The following is a 27,675-nucleotide window of genomic DNA, read 5'->3' as shown; positions in this document are numbered from 1 at the left end:
TTGTGGTGTGGGCATGATTTGTTCATGGGTGAAAAACTTGGGAATTTATTGTCTTCCCATGACTTCGTTCTTTCAGTGTAGACTCAGCTCCTTTAACCAGGGCCTTGCTGTGGCCCAACCACAACAGAAGTCATTATGAAAGGAAATCTAGATTACTTAATGACATCAGTGGGAGGGTAGCCTATCCAAAAAAAAAAAAATAGCAGTTCATCTCTGGACTATGTATTTGGATATTAACAATCTTGCTACTGTATTACAAGACTCAGTTTTCAAAACCATCTAGTGGTATGCTCACTGAGAAATGTGAACTCTTTAAACAATCTGTGTTTGGAGGATCCCAGCTAGACTCTGTTGGGCTTTACACTTCTTTCTGATTCTTAGAGTTCCTGGAAAGTTGCTGCATGGTATTAACTGCATCTTGCCCAAAGATAATAGAGCTGTTTACAAAACATGTCTTTAACAAAGCTAGACTGACTTTGGCTTGGGCAGGGGAAGACAAGGTTGAATGAGTGCTGTAAAATAAAGCTTCCTATTTCAACAAATAGGACACAACCTATTTCAGAACAAGAGGACCAGGGATGGAATCACTTCTTATTACCCTTTACCATGTTTACATGTTCATTAATATTTTGATAAATAATATCAGTAAAGTGAGATAATTTGGCTAGGATAATATTTTCAATCAGATCTTAGCATATTTCCCACACATGACTGAACAATTTTTTATTAATTTGGAAAATTGTTTTACTTGTATTCATTAGTGAGGACATGCTTGCATTTAGACTGTGATGGATATTGAATACATTTTATACACACTATACATTTTATTCTAGGAAACTTCATTCCCTCTGTCTCTAATCCCCACAAGAGCTATTTTACTTTCTTAGGTTTTCAAGATCATTAATTGATATGCAGTATTTCTATCTTTACGTTTTATGTGTCATTTAAAAGATATGTTTAGAAACTTGGCAAATAAATCTATGTTTGGTTAGGTCTTATAAGTTTTATATCAATTGTTTCAGAACTTCATGCAATGCATTTTGATCATATTTACCCCACTATACCAACTCCTCTACTATTCCCATCCTCCATTCACCCAACATCATGACCTGTTTGGCTCTCCTCTCCTTCAAAGCCTTAGTATTCATAGTGTTTTAGTCTACTACACCTGCTTATTGTGCTTATATAAGGGGGCCACACCATTAAAGGAAACTGACTACTTCTCCCAGAAAGAATCAGATAACAAGATCTCATCACCTAACAGTAAAACTTTGTGCTCCCAATCCCCTTGCTTCTTAATATTGGTCTGTCTTGACTTATGCAGGTCTTGTGCAAGCTGTCACAGTGGTTAGGGGTTTTATATGCACATTCTCCTTATAGGCTTCACAAACTCCTTCCTTGAAGTTACCTACTACCTCTATTTCTTACAATCTTTGCGTCTTACAGTTATTCCCTCTTCAGCATTTGATCAATGAAACTTGAGGGGAGGGGTGTGACACAGACTTCCCACTTTTGAGTATCACAGGGTCTCTTATTTGCATATTGACCAATGTCTATTGTCACGTATTATAATATTAGGTTTTCTGATCAGGCATAAATTAAGTTGAATTTTAAATTTAGATGCAGCTTATCACAGGATTCTTCATCCAGTTTACCTTGAGTTTAAAAAAGTTATGATGCAGGGTGATATTTAAATAAAAATCCAGGTTGAACAGCATAATGTGAGGACATCATTTGATGTGGCCACATCATTTGTGTATGCATTAAAAGTGCAATCAAAATTCATTGCATTTCCATTTACCTTACAAAATGCATTCCTTGTAGGGTTTGTGGAATTATGATAACTTCTCTGACCATTTTACCTTCTAGAACATAAACATGTAGAATCCTTGACATTTTAAAGTTTATTGTTTTTATAAACAGCCATTATTGCAATTTCTTGTCACAATCAGGTGCTGACTGTTTGCAACCTCATACAATAAAATGAGAACTTTATGCCTAGCTAGAGCCACTCGGACCTGCCATTATGATGGCTTTTTCATGCTTCAGTGTACTCACTCAGTTATTTTAATGATCTTTCTATTTGACAACTTAGAAATACCCAAATTGAAGAACACACTAAAGGCAAAATATATCTGTATTAGTACCGTAGTTCCTAAAGTTGTTCAAAGCTGGGGAAGGGGTTTGCTGGTAGACCAGTTGCCTCACATGTGAATGACCCCAAGTTTATGCCCAGCTCTGCAAAAACTAGATTAAAAGAAAAAGCACAGTTGTCAGTGTGTTTCTCAGAACTCTTGATTCATAAATAAGCAATAGTCACAGAATTTTCAAGATGTGGTATTTCAAGTCTTCATAATTTTTCTCTTGTGATAGCTAGTAAATTAACATTGTAATGTCTGCTTCTAAAAATTTTATAGGTTGAGCAATGCAATGTCACATCACAAATAAAAAGGATGACTTTAACAATTGTTCTCTGTTTGTACACCACTGTTGACACATTTACTTGCAGTAAAGCTTTGTACAAATTGTAAGAACTTTTAGTCAAACTCTCATGCAAAGTCTCCCTTAGGAAAATATTTTCACCTCCCATGGGTGAGTAGCCTTCATGGTCCCACAGAGTAAAATAAAACAGAGAAAATAAGAAAAATGATAAAAGTACAAATCATGTGATGTCTCACAGGCAGCTTAGAACACAAGTAGAACCTTCCTTCAAGACTAACATAACAAGTCAAACCTTTCACACACATTTTCAAAATTTTGTGTGAAGGGAGGTCACGGTGTCTTTAATAATCAAAATATTTCATCTGGCAAGCCTTTTGGCCACTGTAATGTCTTCATGTACAGATGTGGAACCCAGAATGGCCTTGGCTCAAGTGAATGCAGGCAAGAATGAGGGAGAAGGCATCCCCTAAAGCAGTTATCTTTCTGTACATATTGTATGCATGAGTTCATTTACTTTTATTAACTTTGAAGTGGATAACACTTTTAATTTCCATTTTGGACTTGAAGTTTCAATGATGTTATTAGAGTGAATGCACCAGAAATTCATGGAAGGTAAAAAACACAGGTACAGCTTGATCTTGCATATGATATCGTTCTTTATTCTCTAATAATCTAAACATTGGCTATAGTAAAAAGCTACCCTAATTACCTCCACGGTCTCTGCATATATATATATATATATATATATATATATATATATATATGTTTATAGAAAAGGATTCTCTGAGCTTTGTTTCCTTTTTATTTTATAATTAAAGGATCATCTTAAAGAAAAGCTAGCACTTTCAAGTGCTATATAAAATATATATAAAATAAATATATTTTCAGGGAAAAGAAAAAAAAGAAAAAGACTCAGACTTGGGTATCCGAGCTTAGATGGATCTTGGTTACAGTGACATCTTCCCGTGTATTTTTGCAATCTTTAGTGCCATCTAGCTTTTCTGTCTTTATCTGTAAGCAATTGGTAGAAAGGAGAAGACCTGGGGCAGGCATCAGTAGCCAGAGACACAATGTAGATATTTATGCCTGAGACAGCTAAATTCCTAACATGTTTGATGTAGAACTAAAGCACTCTGACACTAAGAAAATATTTTGAATCCCCTCTAGAAAGTCTACCAACGTATTTTAGTAAAGAAAACAAAAGTAAGAGTAATGTTATGCCCTGAAAACATGAGTGCTTATTGTTACAGACCCACTGGAGGGTGAACATGAACATGGTATGATTCTCCTAAATGATTCTGAGTCATAAGAAACTGTTCAAAAAACCAAGAAGTTCTTTATGGCAGAGTGTGACTAAGGAAGATGGGAGGGAGACAACTGAACATTAGAAAAAAATGAAAACATCAGTTTTCTAAAAGTTGAAACATGTTTGTAAAACTCTATCAATATTGTGATTAGTTTTCCTGTGTTTGTTTTCTGACTAGAACCTTTAAATTAAAAAAAAATGAATAAAAAAATTCAGAAGGATCCAAATTTTCATCCTGATAAGCCCTTAGAAACAGTTATCATGGGAGTGTTCACAGAATTTTATTGCCTTGCTAGTTCTTTGACTATTTCTGTTTATTGCCTTGCTTGTTCCTTGACTATTTGCATCTATTGTATTGCTAGTTCCTCAACCTAGAACTGACCTTAATACTTGCATTTAATTAAAATGGTATAAAAGTAAAATGGATGAGGGGGATGGGATGGGGGAATTCTAGGGAGGGGAAATGGAGAAAGGGGATGACATCTGAAATGTAAATAAATTAAATATAAAAAAAGAATTCAGAAGTATGTTTTGGATATCTGAATATCTGACCAATTGACTGTATCCATTGGAAAGTTAAAATACCAAAGAAAATGCAAGGACTCCCTTGACTTCCTCAGTGTTGCATGGCAAAGCAGATTCCCCTCATATACAAGAGAAAAGAAGCAACCATTTATGTCAAATTTATAGATCAGAGTCTTTCAGAAAGTTGTGCCTAACACAGTTCAGGTAGGAAAAAGCACAGAACATTTTATTTGTGTGCCTGGCCAATGCCAGTAGGTAGGAAAAATTTTGTTATAACTAAATGACTATGAATATGGTTTCTCTTCTGGAATTGCCATCATGGCCAGTGAAGATTAGCATTTAAAGAATTTTCTGGAACATCTATACTAATGGAGAAGAGCTGAAATTGATCACAGTCTCAGCTACAGTACCTTATGCTTTCAGTCCGTGTACTCATGGGAAATCTCAGAGCTGGAGAAATACATGTCATTCCTTTCCTAGCAAGAACTTACTAAGTCCTTAATAAGTCTTAAAAGACTTAATATGTCAAGTTGGTTTTTCAGACTGGTTTAGGCCATTTCTAGTAAGCACAGTTTATAACTCCTATCACGTGCATGCTACTCAGCCTATGTCATTCCCTTCTCCCCACTGGATTTTAATAAACTGATTTATTTAAAAATTAAAGTAAAAGTATTGAGGACGTTTACTACTTGGTTCTTTTATTGTATGATTTTTTTCTTTCTTTGTAAAGGAAGATAAATGTCTTTCTTTAATCTTTATTTTTGTAGAGTGGCTTCAATGGACACAGCATTCTTGTCTAAAATGTTCTTCTTCTGTTTTGCCCTTTCAGGCTTTTTGTAAATATCTGCTTTGAATAGATGAATATAACATGTATTGTCTGTACTGGCTACTTTTGAGAGCAAAAGTTCATGCTAGTCTTATTAACCCCTCTTTATATAATATACATTAACAATATACTGTGATAACAGACAAGTTTTTCATCTCAAGTGTGAGTCAGACACTAAGGGGAAGGTTGACTTCAACATTCACTGGCCCAAACACAAGTTTATAAGGAAGCATAATTTAAAAATGTATTCTAATAGAAAACCCTTAAATATATTTGATCAAAAATTGCCATGAGATTTAAAACAAATAATTTTATTCTTATAGAAAGGGAACTATATGACACACTGTAGTATAAATTATATTGGTAAATTTTCATTGAGGACAGTATCTGAGAACATGATACAGTTACCCTTGCCTCTCTCTTCAACCCCAGTCTCAAACGTGTTTATTTCGAGTACCCTCCCAAACTCTCAGTCTTAGGGTAGCTTGACCCTAGTTCTTTTACAGGGGAAAGACATGAATCCCAAATAGATTAAAAAAAAAAAAAAAAAAAAAAAAAAAAAAAAAAAAATTTTAAAAGAATCACTCCCTGGAGAATAACTCTAAGGTGAACTATTTCCAACAGAGGTTATTATCGTTTATCCCACAGTAGAGAAATGCCTATAGTGTGAGTGAGAAATGCTAAGTTTCTGTGTGGAGAATCTTGTCTGTTCTCCCTGGAAATCTCTCAGTCAGTGTAGCGGAACGCCTGCTTCAGTAGGCTTTCCTCAGTCTTTCCTAATCAATGATGCGAGCCCAATCTGTTGATGTTATTGATCTATCTGCTACTTTTGGTTTATTCTTTAGCTTTGGCTACTACATGATTAAGAAGCTTACTCATTTGAAACTAGAAGTAGATCAATCTCCATACAGAATATTCATGTGTATTAGAGTGTTTTTTAATATCTTCAAAATAATATATCAGCAACAATAAATTTAAATGGATTTCTGAAATAATAATTTTAAAAGATTCAATTATTTAATCTCTATTTCAGAAAAAAATAAAGGCTCAAAAGGGGTATATTCTCCTGTATATGAGTCTGTACTTCCATGTGCATGTGCATGTGTGTTTGTGTGTGTGTGTGTGTGTGTGTGGTGTATGATGTGTATTCAGCTTACAATGGTAGACTATGGGATTCCCTATAATATTGAGCAAGAAACTTACATTTTGATTACCTTAGCTTTATCACATATGAAGTAAATAAAATGATAGCATTTTGATTATATAATGTACAAAAATTAATATTTCTAGCATGTATAAAACAAGAACAATATATAATTATATAGAATGATGTAGAAAGCCATTGTGTTTTATTGTAATAATGAAAATAGAACATTATAGTTTCTGATAATTTACATTTATAGCAATTGCTTTCATTTCTACCATGCTTGGCTTGTATTGTGGTAGTTTAAATGAAAATGGCCGCATAGCCTCGAAGGGAGTGACACTATTAGGAGGTGTGGCCTTGCTAGAGTAGGTGTGTTTTGTTGGAGGAAGTGGGTTACTGGGGTCGGGCCTTGAGGTCTCAGAAGGCCAAACCTGTCAGGTTGCTGAAAGTTCATTTACTGTTGTCTGGTAATCTGGATGTAGAACTCCCAGCTTTTTCTCTAGCACCATGTCTACCTGCAGGCAGCCATGCTTCCATCCATGAAAATAATAAACTAAAGCACTGAACCTGGCAGCCAGACTCAGAGAAAAGTTTTCCTTTATAAGAGCTGTCATGGTCATGGTTTCTCTTCACAGCAATATCACAACTAGCCCTAATTAAGACACCTTGGTTTGTATACTGTGACATATAAGTGCCATTAGCAAATACTTTTACATTCTTATGTATAGTATTATACTGTGAAGAAAACCACTTAGTGGTTTAGCAAACCCACAGGCTTCATTTACTTGTTTCCATCCTTTGATTCTTTCTTTATTTATGTAGCCTGTAGCTAACATGCTTTTTATTTTGTACCAGGAGAGATCTAGGAATACAGCAGGAAATATTCTAGCCTAATATGCCATTTTTAGCTTTTTAGTTTTTAGTAAAAGGAGTTGGACACATAAACAGATTTTTTGCAAAGGTGTGCTTGGTAAAAGCTCAAAAGAAAAGAGAAGCAGAAACTGGCAGCTTAAGAGCATTATGCTGGGTAAGGAGGGCAAGGTGCTAAAGTCCTTCCTGCTGGGTAACCCCAGAGCAGTGCCTTGAACATTACTAAGAGAACAGAAATTTTTGGGAAAATCTGTGCAGACAGAGAAAGCAGTCATTGGGGGGAGGGGTCTTTAAATCCTTAGGTTTTCTGGGAGAGTGGGGAAGTCAGAATACCTTAAAGCCTCAAGCAATGAAAGAGTGAGGAGGAGAAGGAAAAGGAGGAGGAGGAGGAGGAGGAGGAGGAGGAGTAGGAGGAGGGGGAGGAGGAGGAGGAGGGGGAGGAGGGGGGGAGGAGGAGGAGGAGGGGGGAGGAGGAGGAGGAGGGGGAGGAGGGGGAGGAGGGGGAGGAGGAGGAGGCCCAGATCATTTGGATGCAGAATGAACAAATCAGAGAACCACCATCTGCAGACCAAACAGACATGGTAGTTAGGAGCCAAGATCATCTGAACAGGAATAAAAAAAAAAAATTCTACTTTTGCCTTTAGTTATCAGGAGATGCAGGGAACAAGTCTGAATTACAGGTGAAACATGCCCATGTAAAGGGAGATTCTGCCATCCTGCCGTGTTGAACTTTCTAACCATTTTTCTGAGATCATGTGGTCCTCATAGGGAAGGTAGAAGGTACTCAGCTAAGTCAGAGGCAAGGGTGATTGTTTAGGTTTCATTTCTCCAACTCATGAGTATTATTTTTTGTTATAACAGTTGAAAGAACAAAGAAAGAGGAAGTCATTATACAGGAATGTTTCTTGTCTTAGCATTGCTGTCAGTCACCAACTACTTCATGGAAGACACACAAACACAGTGCTATACTTAAGTCCTTTTGAGTTTTGAATGTCCTGATATTGGAAAACAGTGGCTGTGTGACTGTAGAAGAATCATGAAATTTACCCCTCAGTCTCCTCATTCATAATGTAGTAACTACCCACAAGCTAGTTATAAGTGGCTGTTGCTTTGCACATAGTAAGCCAATGGGAGCATCCTTAATGATAATGGGGTTTGTAATGAGATGTATTGATTGCAGGGTGGAATTTATCAAAATATCTTGGTAATCAGATGGTCTTTATTCAAAATGTACCATTCATAGTTGTCTTGATGGTAAATAGATTACTTTAAGTGCACAAATTGATTTACTTCCAGAAATGCTAACATGTTCTTGAAAATAGTGGTTCAATTGAGAGAAGATGGGCATATTCTATATATACTACCAATTTTCTTTTTGTTTGGTATGAATGTCCAAATTGAAGGTGATTCAACATATAATATGTCATAATATTTTATAAGATATTCACATAAGTAGGTTTCAAGAATGAGGCTAAAAATATTCTGATTTTAAATGATATCTATAAAGGGGAAAGTCATACTTAAAATGACAGCTGTGTGATTATTGAAAATGAAATAACCTACAATTTTGGGCTAATAAGTAAAATGCAAAATCCACTGTATCAGGCTATTTCTGCCACTAGAGAACCTTAATTAGAAATCCTAATTATGTATGCACATGCCAAAATATGAGTACTCCAGCAAATGAAAATTTACATATACAATGTTTTTAATCAAAGCACCTATTTGATTGTTCAATTATCTGTTTTGCAACATAAAATGTGAATTCTGTCCTTGTGATTCTGCATTTATTCAGGTACCCAATTATTGTGTTGGTGCAACTTTGAGACGCCTGCTTGATATGCTATGGTGTTGGTTCTCTTGCGTTTTGAGCAGTATGGAAGCAATTTTGGTTAACTCAAAACAGAACTTACTAGATCAACATAGGAAGTGCATCTTCATTCTACTTATAACAAAAGATATCTGTTTTTTTCTTCCATTCTCTACTAAGAACACAAAAATATGAGCTTTTTTCCTTCATGCAATTTGTTATTTTCTTCCTATTTGGAATTTTGTTCAAAATTTGAAGACAACTCTGCTTCACAGGGAGAAGTCTTCAGTGGCAATAATACTGAGTTCACTCAATTTTCCACATTGTTAGTCCCTAAATGATGGGAGTAGGCTGTTGATCCCTGCCACTTGTAAGCAATAGAGAAACTTTAGAGCTGGTAAAATACCAGATTTATAGTCCTGAAGACAGATGTTCTCTGTGGAGATGCTGGGAAATGCCTTAAGAAGCAGTGAGGCAGAACTGCATTTCTTTGTGGTCTTTCTGGACAATCAAGAATCTCCTGGGCTCTCTGTGAACGAGATGCAATAAATTGGGAAACCTGTTCACAGAGGCAGAGCTCTGGGTAAGTGTGATATTGCCCTCTAGTTAAGTCATAAGGGCAGAACAACTGAAATATGGGCTGCTTCCTATGCAAAATGATCCCATATAAAGGCTCTACATTTCAAATGGCCCATTGATAAAAGTAGGAATATCGTCTTCTGAATCTTCAGAAAAGAACTTTATGCATTTTGCACAGTCTCTGGGGATTATAATTTGACATGATGTCACACTGTAACACATCACTGGGTTCTCTTCTCCATCCTTACAAGTAGAAATGTACATGAAAGAAAATTCTGAATGAGGCATGAATAGAAAACTAGTTTTCAAATGCTCAGCCTGGCATTTTTGACTCTAGGAAGGTTTGTAATCAAACTATAAAGGAAGCTGTTGAATGCTTCTGGGCTCTTTACCTTTGGTCTTTGTTGTCCCTCTCAACATTATGTTTTCAATATAGCACTGTCTCATTCATAGGCGAAACTGCTTGTGGTCTCTCTGTATTTTGCTTTAAGTTGTTGTTGTTTGTTTGTTTTGAGACAGAGATTCTCTCTCTCTCTCTCTCTCTCTCTCTCTCTCTCTCACACACACACACACACACACACACACACACATTCTCTCTCCCTCTCTCCTTTTATTGGATATTTTCATTATTTACATTTCAAATGTTATCCCCTCTCTAAGTATCTTCTCCTGAAACCCCCATCCCATCCCTTTTACCCCTGCCTCTATGAAGGTGCTCCCTCACCCACCCACCCACTGCTATCTTCTTGCCCTGGCATTCCCCTACACTGGGGCATTCTAACCCCCACAAGACCAAGAGCCTCTCCTCCCACTGATGTCCAACAAGGTCATCCTCTGCCACATTCATGGCCGGAGCTATGTGTCCTTTTTGGTTGGTGGTCCATCACCTGGGAACTCCGGGGCGAGGGCGGGTGAGGCTGGTTGACACTATTGCTCCCCCCACGGGGAGCTGAAAACACCCTCAGGGATTTTCTACATAGCTCATGTTGTTCTAGAAGTCACCATGTAGACCAGGCTGGCCATGAAATTAAAGAGATACACACCCTGGGCAGTGTAGAATTTAATCATCTGGGATGGTTAAAGCCATGCATTGTAATGCTGGCTGTGGTTTATTTTTTAGTTTTAGCTTTTAATTCTCCCAAGGAGAGAATGCATTATTGTAACAAAAACTACTATTGTCCTGAGCTGTCTTGAGGGTACTGGTTCTAAGATCTCCTGTGAAAATCAAAACCTACAGATGCTCAAGTCATTTAGATGAAATTTGAGTATTTGCATATATCATCCTATATATGACTTACTTCTAGTATCAGTGTACTGATGTGATTTTTCTACTGAATTGTCTAGGGAATAATGATAAAGAAAAAGCTTAGACATCTTCAGGAAAAATACAATATGGCTCCTTTTTTAAAAAAGTAATTTCACCCAACCAAATATAGCTCAAATGCAGTTTCCTCTGCTACAGAAGGCTGACAATGTCTAGTATCAGAGTGAACCATGTCTCCAGGTATTCTTGCCCTCTTTGTGTATTGATTATTAGCTCAACTAATATTGAACAAATATGCCACAAGGTAAAGCACTTGCATTAGGCTTTTTCTTTAAACCATTTATGGAACTGACCTGTACACTATATGACAGCCAGGTTATTTTGCTAGAAAGACATATCATTCAAAAATCTTATTTTTAGTATGTGCTGCCATATAGGAAGAGAAGACCCATCGAGGTGAATATGCTCTCCAGAGATCTAACTGTGGATTTATGAAGTCCCTACCAATGTCTGGTAAAACAGACTATTTTCTCAGTAAAATTACAGAATTATGAGAACAGTACATGGGAGTTTGGGTTAGTGTGCTGAAGAATACCAATTGTTAAAATGTGTACTTATTGCATGCTCTGCTGTGTTCTTGATATGGACTGTGGTAAATTGGTTATTTATCTGAGAAATTACTGTAGTATCACAAAGGCTCTGGGATGAACTCAATAAAAGATCAATGTGAAAAATATTATCAATTATCAATAACTGAATTAGATTAGTACTTCCTGAATGATGATAGTCAAATCAATTACATTACTACAGTCGTTACTCCCATTATGAAAGGTTCTACAATTACCAATAACAATGTCAACATTAAAACAAGAATACCTAAAAGCTGGTGTATTCTAAATATTCCTCATATCTACCACCATAGAGAAAATTCATCTACTAATATATTTACTACAATTCTTTTGTTTGTTTTACCCCTTGAGAGCTGAGCAAGTTGAAAAATCAGACTAGAACTGTCCTTGTCTATTAGAAGTGCCAAGCAAAACCAAAGCATTATGTTAGATAGTAGGGGAGAAGTCAGCACTTTCAAACACACCAATGGTGATAATAATGGCGTGATTAAAAACTCCCGTGAGCACTGTTATTGCTTTTTGTAATTTTTCTTTTGCAGTACAATGATAGATTACATGAAATATAAAAATATATTAACATACAGTCTTATATCTCACTGACTTTAATATTACTTCACTCAATGAAATTGACATTTGGGGATTTTTAAGCATACCAGAAATGAGAGTGAAAGTAGTCATGGTGGCTAATTTATACCCAGGTCTTTTCCTGTGTAGCTTTCCTGTGTTGCTCTCACCCAAAATAATGTTCTTTGCACAATCAGGAAAGAATATATATATATATATATATATATATATATATATATATATATGAAATTAAATAATACATTCAAGTAAATGACTGAAAATTAGAGTTCTTAATACAGAGAAGAGGCAAAGATGAGAATTACTCGATATGGTCGATATGGTTTCTTTCAGTATGCTCATTAGAGCAGTATCTTTGACATCACTTAAGAATTTAATGAAATTCAGACTTTGGCTAAATGTTAGATCCACCTCACCAGAACTGGCTTTAGAAAGTTAACTTAGGTAAATCTCATAGTTATCACCAGTGATATACACTGATATAATAAATTATTTTTCTACATATACTTTCCCTAAACCATGTAACTTAGTGCATCTTATGTAGTTCATATCTATCCCCTTTCCTATCATCATCTATGCAAATGTTTTTTACTTCATCCTAGTTTCTTCATGCATAGCCTCTAGGCTGGTCATTGCATTTTGTATCAAGCAATTTGGTTCGAGAGAACCTGTATAAAGCCTTCTGCTTACATTTTTCTGCATATTATAGTGGATAAGAAAAATTTCAACAATCTTTCTTAATCTATTCTGGACTGATAAATCCATGGTAACCATCTAATGTCTTTCAAGACAATCAGTATAAAGAAAAATTTTAATGCCAGTGCAATGGAAGATAAAGCACAATGATACCATGTTTACACAAGGTCATTGAAATAAAGAAAGTGCAACTGCATGGAGGAATTAAGTTGATAAGAATTATGATTGTAATCTTAACCAATTATCTCAAATAAGGAAATAATTAAATACATTACAGTATATCAGTATTTTTGCTTTTTGTCTTACAGATTAGTAGAGAAAAAATTGTATGTATCCATAAGTGTTAAGTGTTTAGTTATTGATACATACACTATAAAATATTCTGATATATCATGAAATATATTAGTTTTTTAAGTGAGTAAGAGATTTGGTATACTTTGAGTAAGTGAACGTTTCTCTGAAAACAACTTTCTGTGTTGAGAATCTGTTTATCTAACTTTTCTAAGTATTCGTTCAAATTGGAAGAAAATAAAAGACAAAACATAGTATTTTAAAGAGCTCAATGAGTTTCTTTCATGAAAATATTTTAAGATCATAACCCCAATTAATGTAACAAATAAATTTCCTTGAAGTTTAGAAGGATAAACATTTCACACATGTCAGAGGATAAGAGGAAAGAGAAGTAGGCAATAGAGAAAGGGAGAATGAGAAGCTGAAGGAGGAACTCACCACAGTTGTTCAGTTAGTGGACAGGCACCATCATCTGAAAAGCAAAATTTTATTTTTATACTGTGATCATGAATTCTTTAAAAGAAATCAAATTGTTTAAAAATCCATTTTGAAAATCTATATGAGCAAAATTAAACAAGTAAAAATATTGCTGGTCTGATATTATATATCATCACCACTTTAGAGTCAGGATAGTTAACACTTTTTTTTCAAAATCATTTTAAGAAACATATCAGAAATGTGTATATTATACAGATATTTTGAGAGCTGTGATTAAAGGGTTTGCACAACAATGGTGATGTCTATGTAACAGTATTGGTCCAGACATAAAAACAGTCTAGAACCTAATATAGAGCTATGATGTCATATACATTTCATTTATGGATGGGCTATTTTCTACAAAAAAGATGCTAGAGTATTTAACATAGTCCTTAGGGCAGTCAGTAATGGTATAGATACTCTAACCTTTTAAGATTGTCTCTTTTGAATCTAGTCTCACTATTTCCATTGTGTATTTTATTAAAACAAACTTCTTTCCTTTCTTTTCCTTTATCTTTTCTTCTGCTTTCTGTCCTCCTCTCCCTTCTTCCTTCCTTCTTTCTTTCCCAACTTTCCTTCTCTTTGCATTTCTTGCATAGTACTTTAGTCCATTGTTCATATTCTGCATCAGTATTCTTTCTACTTATTCTACAGTTATAGCTCAGATAATGTTTTTGTGATAGGTCTCATCTTGATAGCTAGAGAAGGAACTACTCTTTATTCTAGGTGTTTTGTCCATATTTTGTACTATTACTATAGTAACTTGATGATATATATCTTGTGTTGTATTCAGGAATATTCTTGTCTAGTCCTGGCTCATCTTTGTGAACCAGAAGACTTCTTGCTATGCTTCTGTCAGAGAAGATGATTTGAGGTGCTAACTGAGTTATAAATCTTGGGTTTCGGACATGTCAGCAGGAGGGTGTGAATAGAGTCACCCAAATATGATTTCAAAATTCTAATATGATATTTCTGTTTTTTTAAGATTTATTTCTAAGTGTGTGTGTTTGTGTGTGTGTGTATGTGTGTGTGTGTGCGCGTGCGCGTGTATGTGTGTTCAACATATGCGCAGGTTCCTGTAATGCCAGAGATGGCATCATATCACCTGGAGCTAGAGTTATATGAACAATACCAGTGTTAAAAAAGTCATTATAATTAGAGACAAAGATTCTGTCAAATCCTTTCTCTTCTTCACCATAGTATGTTCTCTGAATCTTTGCTCCTGTTACACCTGGTCAGATTTACTTCTTGCAGTCCCATGACTGAGTGAAATAGTTTCAAGCATTATCTGCCATATTTTTTTCAAAGCAAATAAAGCTATTTCATAATTTTATAAGATCCTGCACTGATTCAAACAGGGAAAGATGAAATCTCAAGCCTATGTTTTCAACTGATTCTTGATCAGAAACAAATGGATTTGTCTAGATTTTCATCTGGTATTTTTGGAGTCTCATGCCTCAAGAATTTGAAGAACATTAGCATTGTATCCATTGTCCTCTTTTATTCTTTACAGCTTAGATTTTAAGAAATGTGATTGTTGATTTCTCTGTCTTCAACCACTTAAATATAAATATATTATATTATATTATATTATATTATATTATATTATATTATATAAAACTAGCCATGTAATAAAAATAGCAAACACACAATAGTAGAATATTATGAGTTAAAGTAATAAGAGCTAATTTATTCAAAACTTCTTATTTAATCATTTGTTGAGTGAATGCTTTTGTTTGTTAAAGTATATTGTCACTAGTTTCATTTCAGTGGGATTGTAGAAATTTTGGAGAAGGTAATAACCACGTATATGTCTCCTACTTTCAATGCTGTGCTGTGGAGCAGTCAGGGAAGAAATTGCATATTTAGCTAAATGCAAGAGGATAAGATAATTTCAGACAAAGAAAATGAGATAATTTCAATTACTAAAATTTGGCGTGGCACACAAATACTTAAATTGAATGATCAGAAATCTGATCAGAATGATACAAAGTAGGCAGCTTTGCAAGACATGTGCTCATGGCTAAGCAACAGAAATACAGAACAATAAAGCAAGAGAAGAGGATATGAATAGGAAAGAAAGAGGTGAGATTATCCTTGGTCTACAAATTATAGGATTCCATATGTCGAAGATTTTAGAGATTCTACTTGTAATATTTGAACTGATATCCAAATTCAGCAGTGTAGCATAACAAGAAATTGACAAACATCAATCTATGAGAACCCATCTAGGAAAGCCTAAGACAAGCAAGTGAGTTTTCTGGCTGCCATTTTGCATGGCTATCTTAGGTGTGCCATGAGATGCAAGGTCCTCAGACTTCATCCCAGGATTGCTTCATGCTGCTGCCTTTACTGCCATTATTTTATAGCCTAATGATTCCTAGGCACCAGCTCACCCTATTCGGGCAGATTTCCTACAGAATCAATATACCAATGTACATTCTTGTAGTAATGCTGTGCAGATGAATTGATTTCATAATTCCTGGTAATAATTTTATAGAATTCCTAAACTGATACAAGTAATCTCAAGCCCACTATAGAATAAAAGCTGTAAGTAAACCTCTATAAACCCTCATGTTTCACAAGCTAAGTGTACTAGGAAAAGAAAGCAGGCTTGGAAAAATTTCTGATCAAGGAAAACATTCCTTTTAGGTTAGGAATGAAGTGACTATCTGGTTATTAATGGTCATAAACTGGGAATAGACAATTTATTGTAGGTGCAAGGACAAAATAAATGATGGAATAGACTATGTATTCAAGACTTCAAAATAGTTTTACACAAGGCAAGTGGATTTGTTTTATCATAAAATTTTGCTAACTTATGACATAAAATTACTGCTTTAAACTTGTAATAAATGTATAGAGCTAGTAACAGATAAAGAACTACTAGTAAGGTACTCATCTTAATAGAAAGATTGTAAACAATGCTGCTGTGACTCCTTAAGACTTATCAATCTAGGACATGAACTATTGCTTTAAACTTACTATGAACTTGTGCAATGTAAAAATTCTTAGAAAATCATGTGATCGATTATCCTGAGAAGGTATAAAAATTAGGAACTACAATAAAGCAGTGGTATACCTTTCTTCAGCTTCATCCAGTATGTGTGTATCTATGTGTGCCTTTCCTTTCTTTGTTTCCCTTTTCTTTTCCTTTCTTTTCCTTTCTTTTCCTTTCTTTTCCTTTCTTTTCCTTTCTTTTCCTTTCTTTTCCTTTCCTTTCCTTTCCTTTCCTTTCCTTTCCTTTCCTTTCCTTTCCTTTCCTTTCCTTTCTTTCTGGATCATGAAGGGTTAAGGAAATCAAAGCTTCTGGCCTAGCCAGTGAAAGAACCCAAATAAGTTTCTTTCCCTCTGCTGATCTCAGCAGGAGTTAATTACCAGAAACCAGCTGCTTTGGGCCCCAGATTAGCAAGGAAAAGGTTAAATAGCCAGAAGCCATCAGCTTCTGGCCGCAGAGATAGAAAGAATTAAATTGCCAAAAGTAAACAGTTTTTGGCTCTGATTGGCAACCTTTGCTGCCTGGTTAGGTTTACCCTGTGATGTCAAGCTGGTCCTTTGCAGTAATCAGTAGCTTCCCTGTGTACCAACAACAAACACATCAAGAAAGAAATAAAGCAAACAACCCATTCACAATCACCTCAAAAACAATCATGGAATAAACATAACCAACAAAGTAAAATGCCTGTACGATGAAATTTTTCTGACATTAAGAAAAGCAATGAAAAAGATACAAGAGGGAAGGACCTCCCATGATTCAGGATTAGTAATTAATTGTGAGAAAATAACCATTGTTCTAAAGGGAAGCTACAACTTCAACCCAATACCTATTAAAATTCCAACATAATATCTTGACTGGAATGAATCTGGAGAAAAGAAGAAATGTATTTACTGTTAGTGGAAATGTAGTTTGATGTGGAGGTTTTACCACAAGCAAGAAATAGCTACCACATGACCCAGTTTTACTTCCTCTCAGTCTGTTCCAAATGGACTTTATTCTGCTGCAGAAATATCATCTCAGCTAAATCTCTTACTGGTCTGTTCATAATAGCCAAGAAGGTCAAACAGCCTATATGTCAATGAGTTGCTGAATCAATAATCAAAATATGGCTCATATATGCAAAAATACTATCCAGCTGCAAAGAAATATAAAATTCTCAAATAATTGAAAGGATTTGGAAATAATAATCCTGAGTTAATCTAAGAAGACAAATGTCACATCAACTTATATGTGGCTCTGTGTATTTAGGTATGTATGCTTGAATTATAGTACTCTTCAAAAATTAATGACAAAAACCACTGAGGTGTGGAAAGAAGGGGTTCAAAGATAGGAAAATAGAATACAAGGTCATGAATGGAGATAGATGAGTAACAGAATAGAAAGGGTTAAACTGAGTCTGGTGAAATGGGAGGGAAGGGTAGAAAAGAGACTATGAGGAGGTATAACTAGCAATAAAAACCTCTGAAAATATCTATGGAAACCTACTGTAAAGTGTTCCTAAAATATACTCATAAACATATGCTAAAGGGGTTTAAAATTGTTATTTTATAATGATGAGACACCGCCTCCCCCCAGAAACCATTGTATATTGGATAAAAGGCCCAGTTCTAGGTATGAATTATCTCTTTTCTACTTGCTTCTCATTGGGGTCCAATAATCTCTGCCCCAGACATGACAAGGAATCACCATTGCTCACAGTTATCATCAGACCTTAATGATAAGACCTTGTTGGTGAAGATACCAGAAACATGAGTCATAAGACATGGATTAACCAAGCTGGTACTGGTTGAGAAGCTTCATTCCTACAGAATAGCTCTCATGGTGCTGAAAGGCATCGTATACATTACCATAGAGGGAAAGTAGTCATCAGTATTAGCCAGTTCTGGATCCTTAGAACTCTCATAGTGATTGTCATGGCAATATATGCCCACTGGTGCAATTGTGGCATAAATAGTATAGGAGTAACCAAACACTTTTGATTATACTTAAAGTCTTCTCCACAGATGAGACCCTAGATAAAAACCTGAGTCTAACTAGGTCATAGGCTCTATGGAATGATCTATTACTATTTTTCTGCCAAATGAACAAAGTAATGAGATGCTCCCTACAGTCTTATCATTACAACACCAAAGAATAGCACATCTCTCAACTCTCATCAAATGTGCTTCTTTTTGGAGTAGAAAACAATTAGTACAGAAACACAAACCAGTCTATATCAACATGCAAAGAATAAGAGACTTTGGAGTGCTTAGCTCTGAATAGGACAGGCTCAGTGATCACTGCAGAAGAAGAGGAGAAATGACAATAAGAGCCAAAGGAAGTAGATGTCTACATCAAAATGTCATTTGCTTGATATGACAACAAAAATGTATACATGAATCTACAGTGGTCGCTACTCTGTGCAAAAGACTGGCACAAGATCTAACCAGTCAAATCCCAGTATGGATGCTGATGGATCACTTGAGGTTTGACTCCATTTGAGAAGTTATTAGTGATTAATAGCTGCTTGGTGGGGAGAACTACTTGACTTTAGGGATGTAGGCAATGAGAGTCTACCCATGCTCCAATAGATGGCTCCACTACCCATGTACATACAGATAGCATTAGATGGACTCAGTAAGCATTAATTTAAAACAATGAGACCATAAATTTGATAATTGGTGTGGGTGCTGAGGAAAGAATTGCGCAGGAGGTAAAGTGGATTGGATTTGGTCACAATATTATGTGCATGTTCAGATATGAAATAAAATATATTTAAAATCTAATTATTGTTTAGATTAAAGAGTAGTTGGTAATGAAAAGAAGTAGATACATCTTGACTATCTGTTCAATATAGCATCAATGGGACCTCTTGATGAATTAGATGTATGTAGTGGCTAAAAGAAAATAAATAGAGGGTGATTGTTGGATTTAGTTTCAAGTTAATGAATAAGTATTATTAACAGTTAATTCAAGGAGACAAGAATATATGCAGAGAAATAGGCATTAAATACATGTATGTTACTGTTTAATATTTATTGCCTTGACTTTAGCCATATTTTGTTAGAGTATTTATTACTTAGGTAAATACAGAGGTCAATGTTGAAGGTAAATGAGGAAGCTAGTCATTCAGTGGGAAGTTTGCTGCTAACAATACATCTTGTGCTCTTTGGAGATAATTATCACAAAGATATTTTGTCTTGGGATGTGGGGAGTCAGGAAAGCCATCTTAATAAAGAACCAACAGCTTAGGCTTGAGCTTAGAAGCCAGCCCACATGGCAGTGCATGCCTCGCATCACAACATTCTAGAAGCAAAGGAGATTGCAAATTGGGAACTGAAAACAAAGTCAAACTGCAATCCACTTCGTTGCATCTGGCTAAGATGGAAAGATTCCAGGGCATCTTTACCAGGTCCTAGCTTCGTGCTATAAACTGTGATGGGAACTATAATGAACACAGCTCAGTGGCCTAAGGTTTCAACTCCATAAAGCCATGTTTGCTTCTTTGTCATTTCTAGAATAATGACAGAGCAAGGGGCCACTAATGATATACCAGTGATACCCAAATCTTTATTATTGTGGGCAGAAAGCATTTCTGCAAGAAGTTTCCTGTCCTCTGTTTCTATCTAATTTCTTTAACACTTCAACACCCACAAATTACTTTTTTACTATGTAAAAAAATGATACTATGATTTTCTCATAACTGCATGTTTCATATATCTGAGGTCTAATAATTAGCAATATAGCTGCAGCTTGTTATTATGTAGCTAATTTTCCTTGTTCCCTATTTGAATTAGTATGTGGATACTGGAATTGATTCTTAAGGTAACTTGCCCTCAGGTCCCATTTGGATCCCAACTTTTACAAAAGTGTGTGTATGTCAACAATACAAATTCAATAGGAGTAGAAGAAGACAAATAGAAGAAAGAATTAGAAGCAGCATGTATATCAGTGGTTCTCAAGCTGTGGGTTTGAAAGCCTTTGGATGGTGAATGACACATTAACAGGGGTTGGCTAAGACCATAACAAACACAGATACTTATATTACAACTCATAACAGTAGAAAATTACTGTTGTAAAATCACAACAAAAATAATTTTATGATTGAGGGTCAGTACAACAAGAGGAACTGTACAGCATTAGGGTCACAGAATTAGGAAGGTTGAAAATTATTGGCATAGGACATCAATGGAAACCAATCTCACCACAACCTGTGCTCCCTACACACTTGGCAATATTAACCAGGGGAGCATGTCTTTGATTTCTATTAACAAATTGTAAATTCAAAAATCTGTATTTTAGAAAAGTTACAGCTTGCATTTGTACAATGTCAGAATATTCCTTGTTGAGGCTAAATAAAACTGTAAATAAAACATGCTTTCTAGAAAGAAATATTATTTCTTGTACAAAATTGATTTCTATGCTGTTTAACTACAGAGCGGCTGTTTCCTAAAATATAGTTTTCCTGTTTTCATTATTTTCTCATCTAAGTTTTCTTTTCATTTTCCAAAATCATTTGTATGAGCCTGTAGAAAATGCTGGTGTTTGTCCTCTGGCTTCTCTCTTTTCTGAGATAATTTGTAATTTGCTAACACACTGTAAACACTACAGCTTTGCATAATTTCTGAATGCTTAATCTGTTTGTCCTCAAAATTACCAGATTTTTCATTTAATTTGCCACCATTTTCCTTGCACATTTAAAATGTACTCAAGATAATTTTAGTTTGGAATGTGACCGGCTAACGCAAACCTTACTTTTATACCCTTTAGAGGAGCAAACAATAATGAAAAACTAAACAGCTAAGACAAGAGGGTGGATATTTTCAAAACATATTAAAATTATGCCCTGAAAATTGCTGTGACCAATTATTTAGCTCAGTATTAGATTTTAGTTTAGGAACAACCAAAATCAACCAATCTTTCTTTTCATTTTCATTCTTTTCTTTCTTTCTCTCTGTTTGTCTTGTTGGTTTTTGGTTTTGTTTGTTTTGTCTTTTGCTCCTAATTAGAAGCCTTAGTATGTACACTTAAGGTAACCTTGGAACTGAAATTTTATGCAATGAAATAAATGATGGAATGGATATTGAATAGAAAGGGTGAGAGGACAGAGCCACACAGTGGTTAAAACATGAGCCTTCAGAAACCCCGGAACACACAGTCCAGCATCATTCAGTCTTCTTCCTATAATCAGGAATTCTACAAGAGCATCTATTTTTTTCACTAATGGTGGTTAGTCTCTCTTTCTTAAGAGCTCTGCGCACTTGTTAGTCACATGGGGGTGAATTCGATAAAGCTTTTGGTGTCCAAAACCATCCTTACAAGGAGAGAGAAAAAAGTGGAAAGAACATGAAGTAGGAATGTGAGAAGGTGCACCTGAGTAAACTGTGTTGCCAACTTTCCCAGGAGCTAAGACTGTTGGGGGCCATCTCCTTGAAAACAAAGTCAGATATAAACCTTATTGGGAACATCCCATCTTCACTGCAATTTCTAATGTGAAAACCTCAGGTTACATGTAACAAAATAATTAGAGTATATAATGAGAGGTTTAGATTTTAATTCTTCTCAACATTTGAAGAAGAAAGTGGCAAACTTAACAAATGACTGGCCATTATAAGATCCTTAAATACCCACGAACAGACTTCTTAGGACAGTATTAATAATGTAGAAAAGAAAATATGAGCAGCAAGGTGACTAAACTGACTGTACCACTGAGCACAGGGAGTGAGAGCTGACTGACCCACTGGAGGGGAACTGAATACCTACTGATTCACTGCAGTGGGGACTCAAGTGTTGACTGAGCCACAGCTAATCCTCTCACATCTTTATTTCGATGTGTGTTTATAAGCATCTTGGCAGAAGTAAAAATTGATTATGTATGCGAGTTGGATGCACTTTTACAAATTTGCACCAAGTAGGGAATATGCCCAACTAAACCAGTAAAACTTGAAAACAAGTGAGGTACACTGTATTTAGAAGCAGTGAAGCCTGACATTAGGGAAGTGAGCTTTTTCAGGTTACCGCACTCCTCCGTGGTCCTCTGCTGTGAACCACTGTCCACATTCTCTTTGGAAGCTATACCTTCACTATTTGTGAAGTCGTAGGACTGTGATGCAATATGAAAGCTGCTTGATACAGTTTCAACGCAGGCACTCATTTCAATTAAGAAAAACATAATAAAAATGTAATTTCTATCAGCTTCCAATTTTCTTAGTGAATGACATTATACAATATTGAAGCAAAACAAAACCTCAGCTATCGTGAATTGTACTAGGAAAGAAGAAAAATGGAATCCTACACACAACATAGGCTTTCTAAATCAACCTCACTCTCTGCTGGTTTTAAATTTCAGCTTTTTTCTTCATCTTTAACAAGAATTCCTTACAAGGAAGCTTAAAGCAGATAATGAGCAGAAGATATCCTTCCACTCTTCCCAGGAGGAGATGAATCCTCAGTATTTTCTACCAGATTCGTAGTATTTTCCTTTAAGTAATAGAAATTCTTCAGTTTGGTATTTTGTTTCACTCTCTTGATATTATTCAATATACTTTAAAATACAATAGAAGCTTGTAAATTTATGCTGACCAAGAAAATAGATTTACTTTGAAACAGAGACCAAGTTGTTCATATGCTTGTTCTGAACTGTGTTATTTAGTTCTACAATGTTCTTGATTAACAAAGACTGTTGAAAATTGTTCTTATTGTGTTTTCTGGTTATATGTGTATGTTTTATGGAAAGAGAGAATGAGAGAGAAATGGAAGTGAGTGGGAGGGATAGAAAGAGACAGACAGAGACAGAGATTTGTGTGTGAATGTGGGCACATGTATGCCAAAGCATTACATGTGAAGGTCATACAACAACATACAACAACACTAGGCATTGTTCTTCACCTTCCATCTTGGGTTTGGGGTTTTTTTTGTATTTTTTGTTTTTTGTTTTTTTGTGTGAGCTGGATTCTTTGTTGTGTGTTGCTGTGTGCACCATGACAAGTGACCTGCATGCTGGGGAGATTCTTTTTTATTTGGTTCAATCTTTCCTTGGTGGAATAGAGATTACAAACCCATGTCACTGTGCCAGATTTTATTTGAGTTTTGAGAATTCCAACTCATATCTAAGCTTGTATAATAGGAATTTTACCCACTGATTTAACTACCAGCCTTTTTGTCTGATTTTAGTACAAAGATGTATGACATGTATACATGCACAGAACTCATCAGTTTTATAATCAGAAGGACATTTGTGACACTACTTTATGCAGCTGTCACTTCAGCCTTATGTGATGCTTTCAAGTGATGCTCAGTAGCTATTGTAATTATATTTACCAATGGACTCATTATATTAAATGTATGTGGTTGGCAACTGAACCTAGGGCTCATACATGTTAGGGAAGAGCTAACTCTGTTGTGGAGCTACAATGCCAGCACTAGTTTTAGGTTTAGGTTGCTTTTAAAACTGGGTTTAGGTTTCACTTTATTTCAAGCTTCACAAATCTGAAACTGTGTGCTTGAAACACTAGTAAGACTTTAGAGTCAATGTGGACATTTTCTAGTCTTTGTGTGTGTGTGTTTCCCAAGAATCATTATATTAAAACAATTCAAGAATAGTAACACATCTGGTGAGTAATAGAAACAATCATGTAAGAGCTCTCAAGGGGGAGTTTGCTGCTCCAATCACACAAAAAATTTACAGGAAAACAAAGCAAGCAAAAGCTGCCTGAGATGAATCCAAGCTGTAAAACTTACAAGCCACAGGGGTGAAGAAACACATCATATTAACAGCAACAAGAAACATAAAAAAATGTATATTCCAAAAAATACTAGAATGCTCAGGACTGATTGCTTCCAAATCCTAATGGAGTCACGGGGGAGTACTTGAGTTTCCAATTTACTGGATGGCTAGATCACAAAGATTTTATTCCATATAGAAATCTGTATTTTAGGTAAATTCTGCCTAGAGTTTCAAATATGTTCTTCTAGCATGCACAATATAGTTAAATCAAAGAAAAAAATAAACTTTCATCTTATATTGGTTTCAAATATTTTATTTTAAAATATTTGAATACATCTGTTTGACCTGCATACCACGGTTTGCTACCCCTAGGAGAAAAATATGAAACTCACTTTCTATTAAAAATCTGTTCATCAAACATATTTGTAAGATAATACAGCATAGAGGAAATTATAGGAGGGTTCACTAGGCAGCTTTACACAAATTCAATAAGTACTAGATTTCTTTAAAGACACTGCCAGTTGTTGAGATGAATGAACTGAGCTTCTCGACCAGAGTTGCTGGCAAAAATCGATATAGTGTTGTGTGCACTCAGCCCATATCATATTTCAATAAGAGGTGCTTGGAATTCAGTACACAACTCAGGTATAAATCACAGAAAGAAATTATATTAAAAGTTAGATTTGAACTTAGCAATCAATGGGCACCAAAGATGAAATACTTTCAGACATACATTGAAAGGAGATTTGTGTCACTGCCAGTCATGCGATGTAGTTGGATTTCCTACAAGCATTTTTTTTTTTTAAAAAAAGAGCAAAATCCAGAGAGCAGTCAGATCCTGATTTAGAAATCCCTTAATTTGCTGAATGGGGTAAGGAAGTGAGATTGCTGTGCATATGTGCTATAGGGAAACGTTCAAAATGAAGCTGAAAGGTTAGTAGTTCAGAAATACACCATAAAACAACTGTTACTCTGGTTATCTGACACTGTATTTTAGTCTCATATTCTATATATACACATATCTTGTATGCCTGAATAATGACAGTATTTTAGTACTATGTACTAAAACATTATGGCCGCAATATGAGTCCTCCAGTATGCTTCCTTGTGAATACACGTGGCAGAAATGTGAATGGCAGACCACTCTGACCAGTCATGCTACTATAAGAATTTGTTGTGATGACTGACTGGGCCATGTTCAGTGACCTAAATTTGGGCTAAAAAAAAGTGAGTGTGTGCTTGCCTTCGGCAAATAAAAAGTAGGACAAGTATATGTATTTATCTTCTATCATGTCTAAAGAACCTGTGTGTGTGCGTCTCTGTGTGTGTGTGTGTGTGTTTGTGTGACTATAAAAGCAAATGTGCCATTAACCTGAAAAACAAATGAACCATAAGGTGGATTTTGATCAAAATAGTTCTGAAAAGCATTAAATGTTATATCCTAGGCTGGAAAATACTTTTACAATTTCTAGTAATACATTAGGATGTTTAGTACATTCCCTGAGGACACAGCATGTCATTGTCTGCAGGCCCCATGATAGTCAAGACAGGGTGAGAACAAAGGCTTGTGTCTGCACTAGTGTTTGCTGATATTACCACCTTGATAGGAAATAAGCCCCAAGCTGAAAGCCTATGTTACTTTCTTAATAATTGTATGGGCTTGTATCGAAGCAATGGCTGTGACCATAACCACTAGTATAATTCACTAAGAAATACTAATATTATTTTTCTTAAAGTACCTTAGAATGTAATACAATGCCATTTGTGCCCACTACCTTGGTAAACATTGAAATTGTTGTATCTGGAATGGCACAACCATCTCTGGCATTGCAAAACCGAGAGCTAAGTTGCTGCATGTTGCACATGGTATCTGCCAACTGATGTCTGAGGGAAGTGTTTAAATGCATAAGTTTCCTTACAATCAGAGAGAGGCAAGAGGTGAGAGCACCTCTGTACAACACATTCCACATTCCTCTTCATATCGTTAATTGACCAAAGAACTCACACCAGCACAAGGAACTGTATCACTCTGCAGAAATGTACTGCATGTTCATAGAAAAAAAAATACCGCCTTTATAGTAAACCAGTGACATTTGTAATAGGGACATCCACACTCAGTTCTGAAACAATACTCATCTGACAGGTCTGGAAGCTAGGGTTGGCAGTTGATAATCTATACCAGAGAAATAGACACATCCATTTTTTTTCTGCACTTGCAGTTTGTGGTGGGTCTTTGTCATGACCGTCACCTGCAGAGTAAAACTCCACAGAGACAAGAAGGTTGCTTGGTTCAACATGACTAAATCGCTAGTGTTGATTTACACCCTGGGAACCTGATGCATCATCGTTTACTTTAGGCATATTTAAGTACGGTTCACTTTAGTGAAAACTTTCCTGGTGGTAATTAACCCAATCTCATGTGCACAATGAGGCACACACAAATCTCCTTGAGGAACCAAGTGAGCTAGATAAAAATCAGAGGTGACTATATTGAAACTCTTTGTAATGTATATGTGATAGCTTCCATAGAACTTGGTTCTGTAGATTGACTAAGAAGATGAAGCTTATGGAAAGAAATTGAAGGAATGTTCAGTCTGGTCTCTAGTTGCACAGATAGTACAAAAGTTGCCAGGCTAGTAAATATATATCTGTTCCTAGCATTCTGGCTGGATAGCAGAATTCTTTCCTTTTAAGTAACAATCCTGTGTGTTTAACATTCCACCAGTGCTTGCCTATGAGCACCAAGACTTCCATGCCTTCTATGGTTTTGGGATAAGAGAGTCATTGTTAGAGGCTATCTACCATCTCAGATAGCCAGGCTGATTTCTATCTGTGAAGACCTGTGTGTTTCTCTGGTTCCTTTCCTTTCTCTAATCCACATTACTCCTAAGTGTAAAGGCCTGTGCCTATAATCACAACACCAAGGAGAGAAAGGCTCCTTTTGTTTAGTTTTAAACAAAAATGTTTACTTTTAGTTTGAGGTCAGCCTAATCTATGTTATGAGTTTTAGTCCAGAAAGAGAATATGGCTTGAAAAAACAAACACAGAAAAAAAAACTTATATATAAAAACAGGATTGAAATCATAGTGTGTTTAAAGCCATCTCATGTTCATCTTTTAGAACTTTTTTCCTTTTAGAAATGTTATCTTTGAAGGTTATACCACACATTCTTTATAACTGTAGTCTCAGTCCTAAGTGATTCTTTTAAGACTAATGTGCGAGTCTTATCACATTAGAAAGGTTTTTAGCTCCAGTATTGCATGAACTCTAACTTGTACAAGAAAGTTATTCTAATTTACACCACTTTCATTCTTTTAAATAAATTCTTTCAGAGGTCCGCATAGATTTCTTTACTTATTCACTGTACTTTTGAAGAAACCTCTTTCATCAAATTACTTCAAGCATTTGAATAAACAAATAAATAGTCTACACTACAGATATGGTAGCAAAAATTTAGGCCATTTTTGTAACACTTTGATGAAGTTCTGAAACAGTTCCTTAGAGAAGGGATGTCATTAAGTACTTTGC

The 27,675-nt window shown here is 35.5% G+C and overlaps 1 protein-coding gene across 1 annotated transcript in view; it reads right to left on the bottom strand.

The window, feature by feature from the left end:
• Positions 1-27,675, bottom strand: part of Ptprd (protein tyrosine phosphatase receptor type D) — a 1,324,101-nt gene that overhangs the window by 1,003,639 nt on the left and 292,787 nt on the right. Inside the window, exon 3 of the mRNA XM_076934732.1 lies at positions 13,406-13,439. The gene's annotated coding sequence lies outside the window, so the exon portion shown is untranslated. The remainder of the gene's footprint in view (positions 1-13,405; positions 13,440-27,675) is intronic.

The sequence above is a fragment of the Arvicanthis niloticus genome, chromosome 5, assembly GCF_011762505.2.
Source record: "Arvicanthis niloticus isolate mArvNil1 chromosome 5, mArvNil1.pat.X, whole genome shotgun sequence".
Lineage (NCBI taxonomy): Eukaryota > Metazoa > Chordata > Mammalia > Rodentia > Muridae > Arvicanthis > Arvicanthis niloticus.
This window is presented reverse-complemented; position numbering and strand designations above follow the sequence as displayed.